Source organism: Schistosoma haematobium, chromosome 4 (genome assembly GCF_000699445.3).
Source record: "Schistosoma haematobium chromosome 4, whole genome shotgun sequence".
In the NCBI taxonomy this organism is placed as follows: Eukaryota; Metazoa; Platyhelminthes; class Trematoda; order Strigeidida; family Schistosomatidae; genus Schistosoma; species Schistosoma haematobium.
In genome coordinates, this window is record NC_067199.1 from 24,238,022 (window position 1) to 24,260,769 (window position 22,748).

Sequence of the window (22,748 nt, forward strand, 5' to 3'; positions counted from 1 at the left end):
TTCAAATAAGTGAGCGAAAAAACGTTAATATAATGTGGGATGAGTAGGAGATTGTCACATCACCCTAGGCCGTGGCTTGAAGACTACCTGGAGTTATTAAAGGTTATATCAAATCGTTTCTACGTGGGTTAAAAGACTGAGTTTCCCTTCAAAGTTGGGAAATCCCTACATAAAAGTGTTCGCGCTTGACCTTGACAAATTACTTGATATTTTGTCTTTCATTATACGTTTCCTATAGACCATATACATTTGAAAAATTACCATGTAATGAATTATTCTGATTACGCATTCTTGATTACCCTCTATTTTGTTTATTAGCAAGTAATTCGTTATCCAGTTGGTCAGATAAATATCCATTATGTATTCGTCTATTTCTGAATTAGATCTTATTAATTATAAAGTAAAAAAGTGAGGCTGATATGTTACATATTAAGAGGACTTGTCTGATATTTTAATAACACTGATGATACAAATCAGTATACTAAATTACTTGCTTAGACCACCCATCAGCATTCTCCGTCGAACTTTGTTCTGGGCAATTCTTTCCAGGTGCTTCCAATTCCCGACTGAATGAGTTTTTGGTCTTCATCTTTTCCGTTTCCCTTATGGATTCCAAATTAGCGATTGTTTCGTGATGCAGTTTGATGATTTCCGTAACGTATGTTCCTAATTTCCTATTCAGCTGGAAGTTAGCTTTTTCTATTTCACAGTAGGCTGTTGCTGATGGTATCCGGTCAACGGATGTTGATTATCTTGCGTAGAAAATTGTCTATAAATACTTGTACCTTTTTGATTATGGTTGTGATAGTTCTCTAAGTTTCAGCTCCGTACAGTATAGTAAATATTTTATGTAACATCTTGATTGTGTATTTATGTATATAATTAGGGGTTTTTAATTTTTTAACGTGTTACGGCATAAATGTTAAACGTACTCGGATTTTGGAGAATGAATGCTAGTCTAACGATCAACTAGTTTGAGAAGATCGAATGAATTAGATTGAACTTCAAATCCCAGCTATCTTGTTATGAAATAAACTAGTCGATTTACTTAAATGTAACTTTCACTCCTGTTCAGTGTTTCATTCAATTTAATACGGTTGATTTACGGAAAAAATTGCCGAATAAAGTGAATATTTGTATGGTTTTACTTCTGATCTACATGTTATCACTTCAAACTCTTGATCATCTTTATTACAAGCAAGCAAGAAGTTATATACTACCATTTATAAAAGAATAAATAGCTATGGAGCATACCGTAAACAAATGTATTGAAATACAGATTTTGAATGACCTTATATTTGTAATATTCAACTTTCGTCGACATGTTCGGTTAATGTCACGAAATAGTACAAAATATTTCCCAATCAAAGTACAATACTAATGAGTCATGTATTTTTTTCAACAGCTTACTATTTTATCCTGCACAACTAACCAAATTTATCGCTATACAATGATTTACTATATAAGTGATGTTTTTCAGCAGTTGTACAGAAGAGAAATTTAGTTAAAATGAATTAATGGTTGGTGTACAATTCTTCCTGATAAACTTGTAACCAGCTGTTTTCAATTTTTAAATCATAAGATATCAGTTAGATTTCCTTTAACTCAGCTATAATGTAATACAATTTAAATTGTGAAAATTACTTGTGGATGGATGTTATAAGTTTTAATTGTAAGAATGGAATTATTATCAGCTCCACTGAGAAGTTAGTTAAACCGTAAAACACTAACAGCTTTAGAAGAAACAACTGTTCACATAATGACGCTTAGTCATAGTTACCGAAATGACAATACCTATTTTTTAAAAAAATGCTATATATTATGTTATTAACCTTAGCATTAAAATGATATGCTCAATTTCTTTCTAAAATACGTACTGTGAAATAAAAATTTCAATGGTATAGAAGTAGAAAATGTGCAACAACTTCCTCAATTCTAAATGTTTGTGAATCATCCTATCGTTGACTTTGCGGTGTAATATAGTTTTGTGTATATGTGAGTTCATTTGAAATATGTATTTCCGTAGTTTTACCAAGAAATTACAGGAAGTAATAATGAAAAGATAAGCATTTAATTGTTAAGTTGAATGAAAGTGGTAAACATGAATTACATATGCTTATATTTAAATCTTTTTTTATTATTTATATCATATTTACTTTGTTAAATTTTTACGGAATCTTTTGTGAAAATTTAGTATTAGTCACAATGGTTTGGACCGTTACTATCATTGAAATAAATAGTTTTCATCATGAACTGGTTATAGCTGGATAGTAATAAAAGAAAACGTCACATCGGACAGTAGCTTTGTTTCAGCCTGAAGCTCTGTTGAAATACACTAATATAATCCTATTGAGATTTTAATCTGCATTTTTCAGTGAGTATGATATTTTTAAATCAGTGCATGGTCGTGAGCTAGGTTGAAGCAGCTGCCCGACGTATCATAGTTTACAGCAGTCTTCCAGCCGATGTCAGTTCATGACGAAACCAGATTCAAATAGTATTCCTGATCAGTTTGTCAAGTTCATGTTCTCTACTATTTCAGATAAAAGCGACGCATTTCGATTGGTTTAGTGTAGAAGGTTATTGCAATTTTACTAGTTTACAACATTATCAATATCAAATTCCTTTACATATACATTCATAAAGCTGTTTCTACTGGAACCAAGGGCTAGGCAAGATAATATTACGTTCAGCTTGGCTATCAATTAATTTACTTGTTTCATTTTCATTAAAGATATATTATAAAGCTGGTTTACAGGTAGGCTTTATAATGTAATGTGAAGTCGGAAGTAATTGAATCATTGAGTTAAACTTTTCTTGGAATTCACACTACTTTACTGATGAGTACTAGAAAGTATGAAATCTAATTCTAAGGTTTCTGACTAATATTACCTACAACTAAAAGAAGTACAGTATTGTTTATTCATAAATTTATTTAAAGAACTGATCAAATGAAGACAGGTACACCGTATGATGTTAAACTGAATTCATTACTATGATATAAATCCTTAGCATAATTCATAAACAATAAACCCTTATGAAGTTAACTTCAAAGCTAAAAAGTTTCTGCTCTAATTTCTAAAATTAAACGTGAGTTTTACAGAATTATCCACTTTTTAATTACACACTTCAAAAATTTAATTAATATGACTGACAAATTGTTTTAACTACTGGATTATAAATATCATAAGATTAATGTAAAGGGAGAAACATGAATAAAGTTAATTAAGGATAAGCCTTAAAACCCCTCTGTGCTATGATGATACATTTTATCGACTTCGTTAAAGTAGGGGCAACATTCTAACTCAACGATTCTGTGATCGTATGTACCTGAAATTTACGGTTTATTGATTTAAACATTTAAATTTTAACAGTCTTTTGAATTTCCAAATAACTCAGTATACTCTGAATCAGACTGCTATGTAGTATCTATATTCTGCACTCATTGAATACCAATTTAAGCTGATTATTTTAACCTCTGAATAATTATAGAGTTTAGTTTATTATGCATTAATTATTGTCCATCATCACTACATAAGCAGTAATGATACTACGTGGTCGGTAGGTAAAAAAGGACTTGAATAATTAAATCTGTATCGGAGAGTCAGTTTCCATAACTATCGACTTGGTAATCTACTATATAAAGTATCGAAGATACTTATGGTTTGGAAAAACATATGTTGATTTTCGATTCAGTGTGTTAATGAAATAATCTCTTATATTTTATAAATCTTAATATTTTTCTGTAAGTTAATTAATAAATACTAAAAACTAATTAGTTTCCTTTTGGCTTTAGAAAACAATTTCGGAAACATGTGAATAGTGTTGAAAGCAAATGTACACGTTCTACTATGTTTTGCGGGGACTGTAGGTAATACACAGCCAACATAACACAATAAAATAGAAAAACGACTCATTCAGGCAAATAATTTACGCTTTATTAACAATACCCACTTGGTTTTAATTCTTTTACGATGAAGTTTTACCTGTTATCGAGTTTATAGTTAAATCGTAAAATATTTATTCCCCTTTTTTATACTATTTCTACCTACAATCATGTTCTTTACAGGCCTTGGGTTCGAATCCCGCATGCGCGATCGTGGAAGTGCACTGCTAAGGAGTCTCATAATGAGACGAAACGGTCGTCTAGTGCTCCCAGGTTTTTAATGGTGGTCTAAAATCAATCGGTTCATGATTTCAATCAAATACAAATTATTCTGTGTGAAGAAGCTTTTGAGCCAAAGTTGAATTTATATGTTGTTTTTAGGTAATATCATTAACAAGCTGTTAAAAGTAAAGATCAAACATTATATTGAGTTGTTAAGCTTCTTTCAGTAAGCTTCAAGTTTAATTGTTCCATTGTTTCAGGTCAATGAAATACTGATGGTTATTGATTATATCAAGAGTTCATTTTATTTCTATATAAACCAATTTTTTCTCATTCCAAATAAACTTTTCTCAATAAAATAAAGCATCCTTCAGTTTTATCATGTTGAAACTTTTCAACTTTTATATCATTGAACTTTTTTACTCGAAAATGTATACTGACAGTTCGTAATTTGCATTTCAAAACTTTCTTTCTTTGATCAAAATAAAAGCATAAATGTGAATACAATACATTGTATTGCCTAAACCTTTGAATACGGTTATGTCAATAACTCTACTGTATTAACTTCATACTAAATGAAATATCTGAAAAAGAATATGATGGTGTTTTATAATGACATATTTTCTGTAAGTAAATAAAAGTTGATTATGTCAATTACTTTGAACTTTTTCAACTCAATGATTTAACAATTAAATTGTTTGGATTATTTTTTCTGGTAAGCGTTTTTTCAGTGAGTTAGTTTTCTACGGGATGGGGTCGTTAACCCCATGCCCAACCCTCCTCCTTTACCCGAGCTTGGGACTGGCAGTAACTCTAGAATAGCTGCAGGTGGAATTACTGATGTAACAAACAATTATAACCAATTGTTAACTTGCTAAAGATGATAATATGGATGATTTACAAGTAAAAATTGCTTACATAATCAAATTACAAATATAATAGTAAGTGGCATATTTTTTCAAAATAATAGTCGTAGATAATTCGTTCACCAATATTCGCCATAACAATGTTTTTAGGAGTAATATTATACGTAACAGTGTACTTATAATAATATACAATAATACAATATCTATATGTACTTTTTTATTTCTTTTTCATTTTATACCTGTATAGTATTACGGTGACTGGAGTAAACATTGTGTTGTTTTAATGGTAATTTGAAAAATCGAGTTTATCTTGCTGAATATACAAGAAATTCATTGGATTAAATAATTAACATATCATTCAGAATGTGACTATATATATAATGTGAAACATTCATTGTGTTGTGGAATTTTGATGATCGTGTTCACTGTGTTGTTACATTTATGTGATTAAACGATACATTCAGTTACTGAGATGTTAGACAGATGCAATCTAACATGAATCAGTATTTCGGTAATTTTATTTAATACTACTTTATTACTTACCCTTCGATCATTCTTCATTTTAGTACATTTAGGGTTAAAAAGTATTTCTTAAGTGTTTTAGTTGAGTCTGACACTGTTCATTTTAACGAAATTTCCGTTTGTTTTTTAAATTTATGAATGCTTTTGGATTTAAACTTTCTACTTTGACCAGCCTTCCTCAGACAATTTTGTAATGATCCCTTTATATTTATATTTGTATTTCATGTGTTAGTTTGTATACATATGCCTTGTTTAAGTAAAGTGGTTACCAGTAACTAAACAACAAAAATAAAACACTAAATACTTTCTGTACAATTACAACTAAATTAAGAAAACATGTTGAAACAGTAAGAGGTTCATGTTTTATTGCGTGTGCAAATAGATGTCTTAAAAAAACATGTTTTTTAAGTTTACATGTCTATTTATAAATAAATAGTAAATAAGTAGACAGAAACTTACTGAAGACATTGGTGGATGTGTCGCTTAATTTCGTGGACTAGTTAAAGTTAAACATTAACACCGCTGGATGCCGGCTCAGTGGTCTAGATGTCAGGCGCTCGCGATGTGGGATCGGAACACGCACTGCTGAGGAGTCTCATACTAACATGAGACGGCCGTCCAGTACTTCCAGGTTTTTCATGGTGGTCTAGCTTCAATCGACTCATGATCCCAACTATCAAAAAATAAGGGATTTTTATGGTTATTTAGTAGTAATGAATTTATTTTCTAGACATAGAAATAATCTTATTGAATATATGAAAATTGAGTTCAATTGAATCAGAGTACTATTTCACAGATAATATCGAAATATATAACTTCAAAATGATATAAAATTGAAATGGTTCTACTGGAATGAATGAAATCCTAACAACATTTCGAATTGAAAATCATAAATTTAAGTATAAACTTCAAGTTAACAATTATGTGTATATGCTCAAATCATATGGGGAGTACATTTATTAGAATTATGATATTTTTTAAAATCTAAAATTGCACAACTAAGATAACACTGATTTTGTTCGTATTGATACGGTATAAATAAACCTAATCTAAAAGCACTCAGAAATTACTGTCAAAAGTGTTTATAGCCTAATGTAAATAATAAACATAAGAATAATAAAAGTTCTTGAAGGCGAAAAAATATTTAGGTAAGCCGAAGATCACCTCTTATTACTGATATGTCTATTTTCTTTACTTTAAAAACAAAGTAAAACTTATATTTAACACTCAACTCCTTTATATTAGAGAAAAACTGATAAGGAAAAGTACGCAGAAAAAAAAACAATCCAAAAGGCTGAAATATGTTTAGTAAAGGAATAGTCAGATTGTTTGCAACCTAAAAATAGACAAATAAAAAAAATGTATAAAAAGTTTTGATGACTACAATTTCAGTACAAAAATATTAGGAACATTATCATTTTACTACAGAATATAATAAAGAAAAGAAAAAAGATCAAAAAAGTAAAATAACAGGATTACATGACAGACTAAAAATATTGAACTAAATGAATTTTAATGACAACTATGAAAAAAATAAAGAACGAATGGAAAATAAGCCATATTATTTAAGTTGGTTACTAAAATGTAGTTGTGTTGCTACCAACATCTCTTTTTGAATACAAATATCAAGTTTCTTTCTCTAATTGTTATGTTATTTATAAAATTAATTGAAACAATTTTTGAACATTTATTGATTATTAACATAAAATACAATATGTTCTCTAATCATTTGTAATGATGATTACTGAAATTACTTCTAATTACCAGTGTAAATCTGTATTTTATTTTTTATAGAAAAAAGTTCTATTGTAAGGAGTAAATAACAAATTGTGATTATTCTCTTATATTTTCAAACAATTCGTTTTACAACAAAGTATAAGTGAGTATAGTTCACGATATTTGTCTCATTGGACTCAGTGCTTGAAGATGTTTTTTACGTTTTCAATGATACACTTCTACCTTTCACAGAGAGTTCATTTTAAAGAATTTATATACTTTAGTTGTATCTTGTATGTCACTCATCAAGTGGTTATATACTTGTATGTGTGGATATTCTTCTTGAGACCTAAATGGTTTTAAAAACCAAAAAGTTATCCACTAGACTGATGAGTTAGGATATCCACTACCATTATTTGGACTGGTTCATGATTCAACGTTATACGTATTCAAAATGTAATTAAATACTATTTTTTTTAAAAATAAATTCCTGAGTATTTTCGATCATTAAAATTTGACCAATGAGTTCTAGGTCGTTTTTTAATGTGATAATCGACAAAATTATCAATTTATTCTTCCAAGTTCCAAAACATTAACGAAAGTCGTATACTAGAATTCCCTATTAGCTACTGTAAAAGTCTAATCAATCAATTGTTAGGAAAAGCATCGACTCATTCGTCTAATCAGACTATACAAGCGGTGTACGACTAATTCTTAACAGTCAATGTAAAATGTTAACCTTTCAATAGTAATGATATCATATTATACCATTCTAAGTTTTCTCTTTTATTCTCATTCTTTTAGACATTTTACTTAACACTTTTATGGTCACCGATAATTATAAGTTGATTCACAGTAATGTGCAACCGTTTTGTTCTCAGTAAAATTTGTAATTTCATAATTAATTAAACGTAAATATACGTATTTTTAAGCCATTTAAATACGAAATTCACTTGGTGTTGTTTTACTTGTATCTTCCCATTGTTATTTAAGACTGCAATTGATCAGCCTCATATTGGCATAAGTGCATCCAGTGCAGATTGCCTCGATATAGCCTTAAGTCACAAGCTTTTTAAGCAAAGATGGATAGTAGCTAGCAGTGAATTTAAACTTCACCCCACTGCACAGGGAATTGGCCATCAGGACTCAGTAGCTAAGTGAATAACGCGATGACGTTTGAAGTGAACGGTACTAGATTCGAGTCCCAGAGTGAACATCAACTCTGGGATTCAGGTACATTCAGCTAACGAGTCCCAAAAGGGACGAAACACGCATCCTGGATTCCACTGCTAATCTAATCTAATCTTTCAATAAACTTTAGATACGAGTTATTGATACATTATGATTTTTATTATATACATTGTTCAAAGTAAATGTGAGCCAGTAAAATGATTCAATAAAAAAAATTAACGATTTGTATTCTTCTGTTTTTTTTTCAACTAAGTTCATAATTCATTTGACTATATTTTCCTTTATCATCTTATTGGTTTGAACGTATACATTTGTTTTTAGTGTTAAAATATAAATATTGTGTCTTTTTTCATTTATATAAATCATGTATGGGTACTATTCCAGTAAATAAGGTATCTTATTCAAGTAATTCATGAAGTTGTTTTAAAGTGAGTGACATCAAGAAATCACTAAGTAATTATACTGTATATAGAATCTTACCATAATGATGATAAGCGGTTGAATGATTGATTGAGTGAGAAGTAATTTATTTAAATATAAATGATATTGTGAGAATATGAAAATAGTAAAACCAACAAATTGAACGCAATTAATACTGATACTGGAATAAATATCTTTGCATTAAATCACGTAGAATTCTTTGATAATTGTGTTAGATTATATTCAACTGTAAGATGAAATTAGACTGCCTATTTTATGTTCATCTATTCGGTGTATACAGAAGATAAAAGTTAATCAAATATGAGTTTTTATTGTTTATTGAACTTAACCTAATGATATTGACTTTGAATGCGAAAAAAAGGAAGATATTTATACTTACAAAAAGTGAACAGTCATACATTGTTCTTAAATTTCAAACTTATGCAACTTGTTACTTAAAATAAGGTTTTAGTTTTATGAGTTTGGAAGAAAAATTTTTCGTTTGACTTAAAGACTTAAGAGGTGATGTAACAGAAGGGGTTTGGTGGATATTGTAGTAATTTCAACAGTTGAGATCATGAGTCAATTGAAGCTAGACCACCATGGAAAACCTGGAAGCACTGGACGGCCGTTTCGTCCGAAACTGATAGGTCTTGGTTTCGAATCCCGCAAGGCGGGGTCGTGGGTGCGGACTGCTGAGGAGTCCCACAATAGGACGAAACGGCCATCCAGTGCTTTCAAGTTTTCCATGGTGGTCTAGCTTCAATCGACTCATGATCTCAACTGTTGAGATGACGTAACTTTGATTTTTAAAGTCTCGTTATAATTAATTAAAATTAAACATAAGAATTCAAGTCATTTATTATTTTTTTAGAATTGGTGTTTCTCTTCTTCTCCTCATTAAAAATAGTATTTTGTTGAATAACTGATTTCCACCACTGAATTAAATCAATTGATAAAAGTACTCAAATTAAGGGAGACAAGTTTCTGGAGTTGTCATTAGGTGTGACAAATGAAGTGAAAAAACAACCCATTATTGACAATGAACAAAGATCGTTAGATATCACCAGTTTAATATAATTGAAGATGGAGATCACTGGGTTATGGCTGACTAATTAAGTGGTATAGTGCTCTTTATAGGACCCATAGGTCTTGTCTATTATTTTGTATAAGATTATTGATATGCAGCTTGATGAAATAACTATGTCAGTGATTTCTGAATTTTAAAGATTCTTTAAATTACATTATCCAGACAAAATTTATTTGAAATAGGTGGATCGTGAGCAGTAAATGGATTCAGAAGACGAAGTTTATCTTACTTACAATCCGTCAACTGGATGTATCTACATACTAGAATATAAGATGCATATATGCCAACCTAGACTGATCAAAATTCAGTATTCGTTAGGGTCAAAGATTAGACTTATTAAGTTCTCAGTTTCCCACTGACATAAGTAGAACTGATAATTTAAGATCAAAATAATAAAACAATATTATGCAACTAGCAATAATGTAAAAATACTGTATTACTGAATTAATACAGCGCTTAAAAAACTGAGCTGATTTATCACTTTATTAAAAAAAAATTACACACAATAGTTATGCGTGAACTTGGTCAAAGAAAAGCAAAGATAGCGGCTTAATTTTCTCTCTTATAAGCAGTCTCTATGTTTAAATTGGTGTAAAAATGCTAGACAATAAATTAGTCAGAAAAAGCCTGGCCATTCACATGTTTTTCTATGTATATCTATGTGCTATATTAGTTAGTCAGTTATAAGCGTGTCAAACCACATGAAAAATTTATTTTCATGTCTGGAAACCGACAATAACAAAATTAATAAAGAGTTGACGAGAAGAAAATGTAAAGGTGAACAACATGTTCCCCCTCCCCGAAAAAACCGTTTATTTCAGGATTCATTGTATAGGAAGCGCGAGACTATAATGCTGAAAAGTTTTGTAAAGGAGGGTGGAGAGCTTCGTTTCCTTTTTGTTGAATGTTTTTAGCATAAAATATGTTTGTGTAAATTAAAAATTAAAACAACTGGTTTTAAGACGGTGTCATGTCAAACAATCTGACTTTTAACAAATGTTAGATAGTAGAAAACTTCAATGTTGTGCGCCTTTATGTGTTTGAGAATAATACAATTAACATTCCTTAAAGAAATGAATTACCGATGAAATTATTATTGCACAATAGTATGTCTAGTACTTTACTCGTATTGTAAAAGTATTTTAATTATAAATTAAATAATTCCAGAATAATTATGTTACCTAAGAAATAAGCCAACATAGATTTTTACCCAGTCAATTTTTACACTGATATATATATTTAACAGATAACAGTGAACTTTTCAATGAACAGTAAAATTAATTAAAATGTAATCAATTATGTAATCCTTATTTCGGCGAGACTATAATTTATGGACGAACCAATTAGGTATAAGATATCAGGTCTCAGATTTTGGCGGGAAATTCACTCATCCATTTGGTTATATAGAGTTTTGGCATTATAGCTGATGTCAGTTCGTGATGAAAACCTGAAATCTAATTCTTAACCCTAACCATCAACTGTAATTCATAATCTTAACTCCTAACACTGGTTTATAACCTTGATTTGGCCCTACTTATTAGGTAGACACTTTCAAGGTCACTTTGGCGTTGACCAAAGGTCGTCCATAAATTATAGTCTCACCACTTTTATGATTCAGTTAAATAAATGTAAAGATATATTTCAGAAAATAGTGAAAATAGGGTAAACCTCTTCTATAAGTATTTATAATTCGTAAAGTCTATTTGAACTGCTTTTTTTCTCAACTTAGACGGAATAATCATTCCAAAAAGAGAAGACACTTCAATCTCTACTAGGTCACCTAGATAATTGAAAATCTGGGTTAATAGATTAAAAAAGTTCTCTATCTGTAATTGATTGACTGTGTTTAATGTAAAACACGTTTATGCTCTATTTCGTCTGATGGCAAATAATTTTAGTTTTTAGTCTAATTTTGTACGATAATGTCAAAAAATTAATTGTGTTATAAACATCGTGACGGACTTTACTTAGGATATTAGTATTAGTATTATCACTTCAAATCAAGATTCACTTATTTACTTACTTACGCCTGTTACTCCTTGTGGAGGAGCATAAGCCTCCCAGCAGCACTCTACATTCAACCCTGTCCTGGGCAATCCTTTCCAGTTCTTTCTAGTTGCTGTTCATCCTTTTCATATCCGCTTCCATTTCACGACGTAGTGTATTCTTCGGACTTCCTCTTTTCTGTTTCCCTTTGGGATTCCAAGTTAGGGCTTGCCTCGTGATGCAGTTTGGTGATTTCCACAATGTATGTCCTATCCACTTTCAACTTCTTTTCCTAATTTTTTCTTAAGCTGGGAGCTGCAAGATTCACTCGCTTAAAGGTAAAGAAGTCAAGAAATATGTACAAAACCTATTGTGTGTGATTTTTCAAACAATTGCTAATCGTAAATTTAAAGGGTTTTGTTAAATTGATAACTTTTTACTCCTTGTATTAAATAACTAAGTAGATAAAACTTGTTTTGAAGAATAAAAAAGTATTTGTTGAAAGCCATTAAACAATCCAGATATTAGTTTTAAGAACGTGGTTCGAGATACAACACTAACGCAAACCACCTGAATTTAATTACGGGATTGCTGGCACTTAAAATTTAGTGGAAAAAATCGGAAGTGGTAAGCAATAAAGATATAAAACTGAAAAAGAGTAATGGTGATAAATTACAGTTGATCATCAAAGCGCTATTCAGTTCACCTGATATAAGACAGATATTTTCATCGATTGATCATTGAGTATTAACTGATATTTCATTTAACTTATACATAGTGCTCGTCAGATTAGATCGACCGTGTTTCTATGAAATCACTGGTTTAAGTGTTTCAAAATAACCTATATTAGGTTTCTATTCTAATTGACTGGAGGCAATCACATTTGTACAGGAAGTCAGATGCAGATAAATTAGTTCAGTGGTAATACTTCTGACTACAATGCTAGTTGACAAGAAGTTAGTAAAATATAAGTATATAATCCACACTTAAGTCAGTCATAGGTTTTCCGCTGTATAGTGACTACTTTAATGATGCCTTCGACTATTTTCAGAATCTTTAGACCACTTTTTATCTAATTACATTTGGTCAATATGAAGTAATAGTATAATTTTAAGAAAACTAAAAAGAATTCATAATGGAATTAGATGTGTTTTCAAGAAATAATCCATACCATTGTTCAGTTCGATTATTGAACTGCTAGTGTAATTAGTTTACACCAAATAGCTTAACTACTTAAATACAAAACTTTAGATTTGTAAACTCAAATGATAAAGATATTATTTTAAAATATTACAAATTTCTGTAAATTTAACTTCAAAAGGTTTTCCCAAGGTAATACTGAGTAACAGAATTCTAAATAAGTTCGTTGAAATATTTGTATTTTGAATTTGATGGATAGATTATATAGGCATTTCAAAACTGTTAAATAAATTAGAAGAAAGCGCTAATTTTTGTTGCCTTGTGATAAACATCACTATGGTTACGTTTACTGTTTGGCTTGAAAGTACAACTTTATAACATAGCCCATCACATATTCTACAGTTGTATTTCTCATCCAAAATGGCTTAAAAGATAATACACAATGTGTTGGCTAATGAACAATGTCATTTAGTTATGAATTCAGTTGTGAAAAGTCATGAATCTACAGAGATATATTGATTTTAAGGTGCAATTGTTCATTGGAATTAAATAAAAATAGCAATGTGAAATGACGATTATCAGTATGGATAACTGACGCTTTCAGAGCTCTAATTTCTAAGTGATAAATGACATTTTTTATTTGAATGTCTCACATACTCAAAATTATTTATACATATGTAAATTTAACATTAAGATTGAATGAATTTCAAGAAATGAAATCACACCGGTCTTCTAAACATTTCTATACTACATGTTTATTTATTGAATAGTTTGTTGTCATTCACTTCATAACATAGTGTATCCTGATAAGTAAAAAATAACCGTCTAATTCTCATGCTTAAAAGTAATTTAAGGTGTGAACTATGCAACAAATCAAGCTGTGTGTATCCGGGTTACAGATTAATCAAATAAACAAAGCGTAAACAAAGATCGACAATTTATCGAGCTATGAAAAATTTGGTTAATAAGCTTTGATGTAATTTCCGTCCTTGACCTACCTATAAATGAAGTCTCAAAAGCGTGAGTAATTATTGTGTTACATATCACACACAATAGTGTCTATTAATTAGTTGATAACTTAGAGAAATAATGAACCACTATCTAGCTATTTGTAGTTTAATTAAAAACTTTTACATGGAAACAACTATGCAATTATGTCGTAGATATTAGATCTTCAAAGTCTTTTATAAAAGTTATTTTCATTATATTGATTGATAATGATGATTAGTGGTGGAGATATGATGCGATGATATTGAGCTCTGTGTTGAGTCAAGTTTGATCAGTATTTTAAATATTTCGACCATAGAATTAAAGAACTTTACTTGAGATTTCATTTAAGGACAACCACAAAGATTTTTAAAAATGTGGAACGGGTTATTCCATGCATATAATGGAGGTTTAAATAACTAACTGAATACATTTTTGTATAGAAAAGTGCACAGTCTGATTTCAACCAAGTGATTACAACTTTTTCTTTGATGCTTTTGTATTTTATTCATTGTTATCCGTTTTTGTCAATTATTTGGTGCTTGTATATTCTACCCTACAAATAATCTATTTTAAGATTGCATTTTCTCATGACGTAAAATTTCAATTACTTGATGTAGGTTTCCTTGAAAACAAAGAGTAATGACAGATGTATTACATTTTGTATCTAATCAACTTAAACCAAACCAAAACAGATCTATTCATTCGAATGAAAAAAAGAAAATATAAGCATCAACAAAAGATTTATGATGTTCTAGTAGATGACAGTGAAAGCTTCGTAATTAAATCATCCAGCTCAGAGTACACAACACTACTATATATATAAGACTGTACAAGTTTGTTTGTAACACGCTAAATTTCTAACACATTAGACATATGATTCGAAACAGTTGATGGAAAAAGTGAAAGCAGATAAGCCAAAATCCAATGATTACAAAAAGGTCAAATGATTGTGAGCAACATTGGACGTTTAATTTAAGCTTCCCTTAGTATAATGTCTGACCGTATTTTTGATCAGTTTTGATCAATTTTGATTCTGTAGTAACTGATCATATTGAACCATATAATCAAACTGTTACACTTTCATTTATAAAGCTAAGAAGATTGCGAGCATATTGCTTTGAAAACATATCACACGTTGAAATCTTATATTTGGAAGCATTTTTCAATAATAAAGCTTTTGGATTTTTATCATCATATTGCATTGATAAACTGTAAGCTGTTGATTCATTCATGATTAATTGTGAATGACATGACAGGTTGTGCATTTCCAAAGCTTTTTCTAAATGTTACGAAAATGCAAAGTCTTTTGGTTTTAGTTAACTGTTTATAACTCATTTGAATTTACCGTTACAAGGGTTTTTGAACATTTCACTTAATATCATATATAAGAACGTTATGATACAACAGTGTACTTCTGAAGTAGGAAGCTTTAAATATTCAAAACAATTGTCATTAAAAGTGAATGTCAAACTATAAAAAAACATATCAGAAATATTGTACCTGAAATATTATTTATTTGCTATGTGAACTGACAGGAATAAATATAATCGGTAAGTTTCAACATATACTGCAATATATTCACTGATGTTTAAGTTGGAGTACCCTAATTGTTGTGTTTTATAAATATTTTTGTTAAAAATTAAAAATTTGTGCGAATTACTCATCAAATATACGAATCGATCAATCCTTAGTTTGGGTCATATACTTTTAATATGTTAGAACTTGAATATAAACCTATGAAATTCATCTAAAAATGGTGGGCATTGAAGTACATGATGTAACCAGGTGGAAAACTGCAAACGTGATGAGATCGTCTAATTTTAAATATAAGGGATAAAAGCAAGCTACATAGATATTCATTTTCTTTCTGTAAAATATAACGAAGCAAAATAGCATAGCGAAAGTCAGTTAATTTAGAAATCTCTGACAGAGAATTTATTAGGTAGTTCCAACGCGCATTAAATAGTGCGACTTCTAAAACGACATAATAAATGTCATCCCAACTTGTTGTTAGAATTTCCAGACAGTTGAGGAACACATACTGAACATATGGACGAAAAAAATATCTCCAAATATAAGGACCAGAATCGGTTAGATGTCAAGAGCACGTTACGTGGTCTCAATAGACAGCCTGAGAGAACCTTCATCCATCTGTTAACGTTCATACCTGTACTATAATCTTTCACTATAAACATCAAACGCATTATTCATTGAGCTAGGGAGACCAAAAAGCCACCAACTTGTGCACTGAGATGCAGGTATATCCATATGATAAGTCCCAAATAGGACTAGATGTAGAAATAGTCTTTCAGTTAAATTATCCCAGCCGTGTATAAGCTAGTGAACTGTCTTCAAAAAACAAAACCATTATCAGTAAAGCAAACTGGAAATTTTCTAAACAAATGGAATCATCACTTCATTATGCAAATAACTGCTTGTTATTTGTAACTGTAAATTTCAGTTTTTTCGAATGAGGACACGTGTTACAGGAGGAATGTCGGAAACCGGAAGCATAATCTAGTCGCTGTTTTTTCACTCTTATTCATAAACGTCATATCATTTGGTCATGCATTAGAAATGAGATAGGAGTTCATCAAGATTAGAGCTGTAGGTACCTTGTATTTTCCTGTGTACACTAGGGAAAGAAACGTATTCTAATTATTGAACTAAATAAGCATTATTTGTTGATTATATATTAAGATTCACTTTTTGGAAGCTCATAATGCTATGAAAATATTTTGACAGTGTTTCATTTTTATCTTAAATTAACTGTAATTACTCCATAAATCTTCAGTTAATATAAGTTCGCCGAACAAGATTTAACAATCATTTTAACTAATCACAATAATACATATCCGAAAGTATTTCTGCAATATTGTTTCCTGAAAGAGCTCACATGACAGAAAAACTGGAATAACTGTAAATGATACAAAGTATTGAGGTCACTTTTATTAGTTTATTTGAACACAAACATTGGTACAAGGGGGCAGTAAGTACACATGCGCCACACAATAACAATGAGGTGAAGATATAGAGAGCGAAAGATCAGTGAATTAAAAAGAAGGGCAGCATTGAACAGAAATAAGTGTGTGAGAGTGAAATAATAATGACAGTGAGAGAAGCAGTTCAGTTAAGATAAATACAACCAGGAAGAATATTTTCAGTCAAATAATTTACTCACACTTTTATGAGGAAAGTTACAGAAAGTTACAGCTGATCGCCACTGGCCTCTCCTTTGAGTCATCGCTGATAACGTCTCAAGCCACTCTATTGTACCACCTCTAGGACCCCGAACCAGGAAGTCGTAAAGGATCAACAGAAGATAGTCTTGTACAGCTTTCTTTCATACCAAGACGCCACGTAAGGCCCTGTTTACATTTCCCCTTTCTCAACGAGCTCCAGAGTCAGCAAATAATGCACGATGCAGAATTCGTTGGGATGACATTTGTACTATGTTTACGAACCCATGAAATCAATATTTCATGATGGCGACACCAAATGAATTGTCGTCGCTCTTCCCGAACACACGTTGCCAGACCTCTACATTAAAAGTATGGTATTACCACTGGGCCGAACGATGGCTAAACCCAGAGAGTTATCTGACACCCTGAACTCGGAGAGACCAAGTTTCACAAGCAAAGAGAAAAACCACTCTCACCGACGCGTTACAGGTCCGACCTTTTACGGTCAGACTAATTTCATGGAAGCATCAAAGTTATCTCTGATTGATGTAATCCTCCTTGGCTTTCACTATACGCAAATTGATCTTATCAATCACTCCATTATCAACACTTGAGCAGCCACCCTGTTGTAGTGGGTGAGACTGCAGATTTTGATAGCAGCGTTTTATCGATCGATTACAGTTACACGGAAAGCACGTAAGGACGGCCTAGGATTCTGATTGGTCCCGCTTCGCTGTCTATCCCAGCCAGTTAAGTCCAGAACACAAGTTTCAGCCTCTGAGTTATGAATTGTTATATTTCAAACATACTCTGCTTATATACCAACCAAACAAACCACATCGTACCATAAAATAGAAAACAACATTTGTACAATATTTAACAAGTGAAATAAATACCGACCAATAGGGAGTGTACATTTAAAGTCCAAGGCCACTATTAGACTTAACATGATAATTATTGGCATATTTTTCTGCACATCCTAACACACCCAGGTACACTGACTTCGCAAATACTTCTATCTTTTCACTACCAAGAGTCAGTGTGGGTTCACGGTCCTGCCAGCCTTGTAAAAGTACAACCCGACCTAATCACACTGTTTGGATGAAACAATAGAGATAGATGATTGTATGCCCTCACCCTACCAGGGATGCTTGTATATGGGGCTTTTTATATGTTAATAAACTTCTTGGTCACACCCTTCTTCAACAGACAATCCCAGAGAACAGTCCTCAAGAGTTGGAGTTGGCTTTCGCTCGTTAGGTGAGTCAGCCGTCACCGGATATGGAGGGTAGGACAGCCCGGACGATGTCGCTGGGGCACCAGGCCAGTTGAACCACTCCCCGAAACTCTCTGTCCATCTCACGATACGTTGGCAGATGTTATTAGTTAACATCCTATCAACTTCACAGATTGTTTCACTCGCATCGGACTACGCGCTGCTAGTGACTCGGATGAGTTGAAAGAGTTTCCAGAAGTTGCCAAATGCAACTGTTGCTTCCAACTTGTTAGCACAGGTCTCGGATAGACAACTTTGTAATGACACAGCCAACTGCATCTATTGTCCGATCAGCATTAGTGTGCGTTCATTGAAGGAGACCAGTCTGAATGGCATACATGGTTTCAGAAAGACTGGTTCAGAGTTTGGATTCGGTGGTAGCATTCAACTTTCGACCAGTCAGTGATTTGAGATCGGTTAGATAGGATAGGTTCCCTTTCAAGTGCGAGCTGCTGTGGAAGTCGAGGAATAAAGGAACACATAAATTGGGAATAGAGAAATAGACAAGTAGCGCAATATAAAATAAAAACGAGTATTGACAAATGGTTTTGAGTATGAGTTGCGAGAATGAGAATTAAAGCGTGGATAGACTTTCTAGCTTCAGTCATTCTTTATTTTGCGTGTGGGTCCCTTTTTATAAATTTCGATAGAACAATTAGAAGACGGAGTTGTTTTAAAAATATCATGTATTTGCGCTACACATTTCGATATATCTACTTCATAAATTCGTTCACACATTCTGCTTGACATCTGATTTAATGATAATAACTAAAAAAATTACTGTGTTGTTCTCTTATCATGTACCTTTTTTATTATTTTCTACACATATTATTTTTCATTGATCTAGAGGTTAAGTGTTCGCACGCAAGACCGATAGGTCCTGGGTTTGAATCCTGAGAGGCTGGATCGTGGATGAGCACTGCTGATGAGTCTCATAATAGAACGAATCGGTCGTCCAATGCTTTCACGTTTTCCATGGTTGTCTAGCTTCAATTGAGTCATGATCTCAACTATTGAAATTACCATAATATCCACAAAAACCCTTCTTATACTAGTATTTTATAGTTAAACACTTTTCTCTATAATTGAAAAAAGTGTCAATTCAACTCCTTTCTACTAGATATTAACGTGATACTACTAGTTTTTTTAAGTTGAGTAAACGTTACTTGATGAACTAGTACTTTCTTAAAAATAGCATAAACTACTTGAAAGTGATAACCCGTCATCCTACATTTTACACTATCTTTTTACTACTATACATCTGAGATATCATACACATTGGAATTCAAAGTTTTCAACTCAAAAGCATCCCTCTGTAGAAAAGTTTACCAATTTATGATAATGTGAGACAATAGGATCATTGAGTTTAATTATTTTCGATAGCATAAATTTATATCGCTTATTATAATGATATTTTGGCATTTTTGATTACACCGGCTGTTTAAAACGGTAGGAAAATAATACATACCCGTCACAAAATGTGACATGTAAGTGTAGGTGTAAAAATACCATATTTTTTGGTTTCATATGTTTCTTGAACTACTGGATTCAATAGTAAACTAGCAAAAATGACGCAAAATACCTTTTAAATCAATAATAAATTTGATTAAAATGGATTATCACGATTTTACTTAGATTTCTCTCCTGATGGTTTACAAAAGATTATCTTTAAGTTATTGACGACAAAGTGTAAAACTCTACGTTAGTTTACATGTTGTTCCCCTTGTATCCAATGCTCTTTAATTTGAAAACCGTGATACTGTTGGACATGTTTGTTTACCATTATCACCATTTTTCTCATTTAGGTCTTTTACATTAATGGAAGTGAATTAAAGTTCACCCCATTATATAATATAATGGTTATCTGAGCTCTTTGGCTGTGCGAATAATTCATCAGAAGTCGAATCGAACTATACTAGTTTCGAGCTCTGAAGTGAATATTAACTATGAGGTCAAAGTACGTCCAGTTGACGAGTCCCAGATAAAACGAGAGACCTGTCCTTGATTTCACTTCTAACCGCCATCCAACTGTGTTTAATGGCACATACTGAGACAATCCGCACAAGAAGCACGTGTGCCAAAACAGACTGATCAATTCCAGAACTAAACATCAATGGGAAGATTCAAACAACTATTACAAATGGATTGTATAGTTTTATGTCTTGTTAACTTTAAAAATGAATTCACAATTAAATCTGATTACCTAAGACTAGTAAAATCAGGATATGCATAATATCAATCAAAATAAATTATTTCTCAAGGGATTTAAATAATTGTTTAAATCAATATGTTAATTAATTAAAATGCACAGATTCATTTTACATAATGGAAATAACATTTGTCTTGATTAGTCTGAAATGAGTTAGATCACTTTCTTAGCAAATAATTTAAATGATTTATTCAGATAAAAGAATATATGTAATTTACTACAAGTTATTGATTGAGATCATGAATCGATTGATGTTAGACCATCATTGAAAACCTGGATCACTCTCACAAGATCGTGGATGCGCACTGTGGAGAAGTCCCATACTAGAACGAAACGGTCGTCCAGTGCTCCCAGGTTTTCAATAGTGATCTAACATCAATCGATTCATGATCTCAATGAATAAATTAACAATCTCCACAACCCCATACTGATTACTACAAGTTGATCAAAATTAATTATCATAAAACACGATAAATTTCCCATATATAATTGATTATTTAACAGTATGAAGGTTTATAACAAGTACTACATAATACCTTTTGCAACTCTGTATACACTTGTATTATTATTAAGAGCAGTTTATTACTACTACAATCTATCAATCAAATCCACGGGATATTTTGTTTAATGTAAAAGTTTTTTAATAATCAGTATTATAAGACATTAATTGTTTTTTTGCTTGTAATACTTTATGAGGTAGTATGTGTTGTATATTGTTAGTTTCAGCTACAAACTGAATACCTCAACGGATAATGTTTTGACCATTTCTTTGATGTTATTTTTAAAATAATCTTCTTATGGAAAATCAGCAAGAATCATAAATCTAATTCAATGCTGTTAACATGATAAGTATAACATAAGTGTGAATCTATCAGTTGACAATATAAATATGTTTAATACCTTTTTTGTAAACATCGACAGTTTAGATATGGAAATTTGACCTTTGTGTCAACAAAAGTGAATAGTGTATTTTCCAATATTAATAACCCTGTCATCGTCTATAAAAAAACCACTACCAGTATTAGAATCGCTAATAATATTATTAAAATGGATGCTGCTCACAAACATGTTTGTAGCGGGACGTGGTGACTGCTGTTGTACAGTGTGAAGAGTTTCAGTGCATCGGAAGCACGGAGTTGGCAGAACACATAGAGGCTAGTTGGGAAGCAGATCATATCATACCATTACTCCATTGAAACTGGATTACTTAATTCTGTTTTAAGCATACCAACAGTTTCCACACTAGATTTTAAGCCATTGATTATTCTCGAAAATGCTAGTCAGTTTTGCTTTGTATTTTCTTATTCCTTAGCATTGTGTCCTGTATGTTTTACAGTAGAATTGCATTGACATTTCATGGTTGTTGTAAGTTTTCCAAATTAATTGAAGGAATCATCTCCAAGACTTTTTCAGTAATTAATCTCAAAAGAAACTTGTACAATGATATCGCAGTAAGTAGTGTATAATTACTTTGTTGAAAAATACCGTTTCATATCAGTAAAAGAATTTGTTTCTTGTTAGAATATGTATTATTAGTCAAAGTAAAGAATTTTTCAAAATAAATTCAACGTCATTAATGATCTACAGTATTTACAGTTAACATACTTCATAAAAAGTAACGTCGATTGTGCCTTCATTATTGAATATTTACGAGACGAATCGTCAAGTTCCTAATGATTTGTTACATCACGTCACCTGTTGGGGATTAGGTGGTACTTAAGATATATTACAAAGTAAATGCTGTTACATTTGTATTCATTAGTCTTAAGATAGAGAGTGATGCGAAAACCTTTAGTTCGATAGCGTGTAGAGGCATGGGCATAACTTGCTAATGCTACATCGCTTGTAATGTTTTTTTAGTTGGTGTTAGTCTGTACCGAAGTATGTCGTTGAAATTCTCTCGCACGTTTCGCGGTAACTCAAGGTTTTACACTTTTGAGAGCCTTTAAATCAGATATCTCAGTCAATTTCGTTTGCTGATTAATCTTCAAGAAGATCGTGCAGATATCCTATTTACTGACACTGAATAGATTGTGTAATTTCAGATATGAC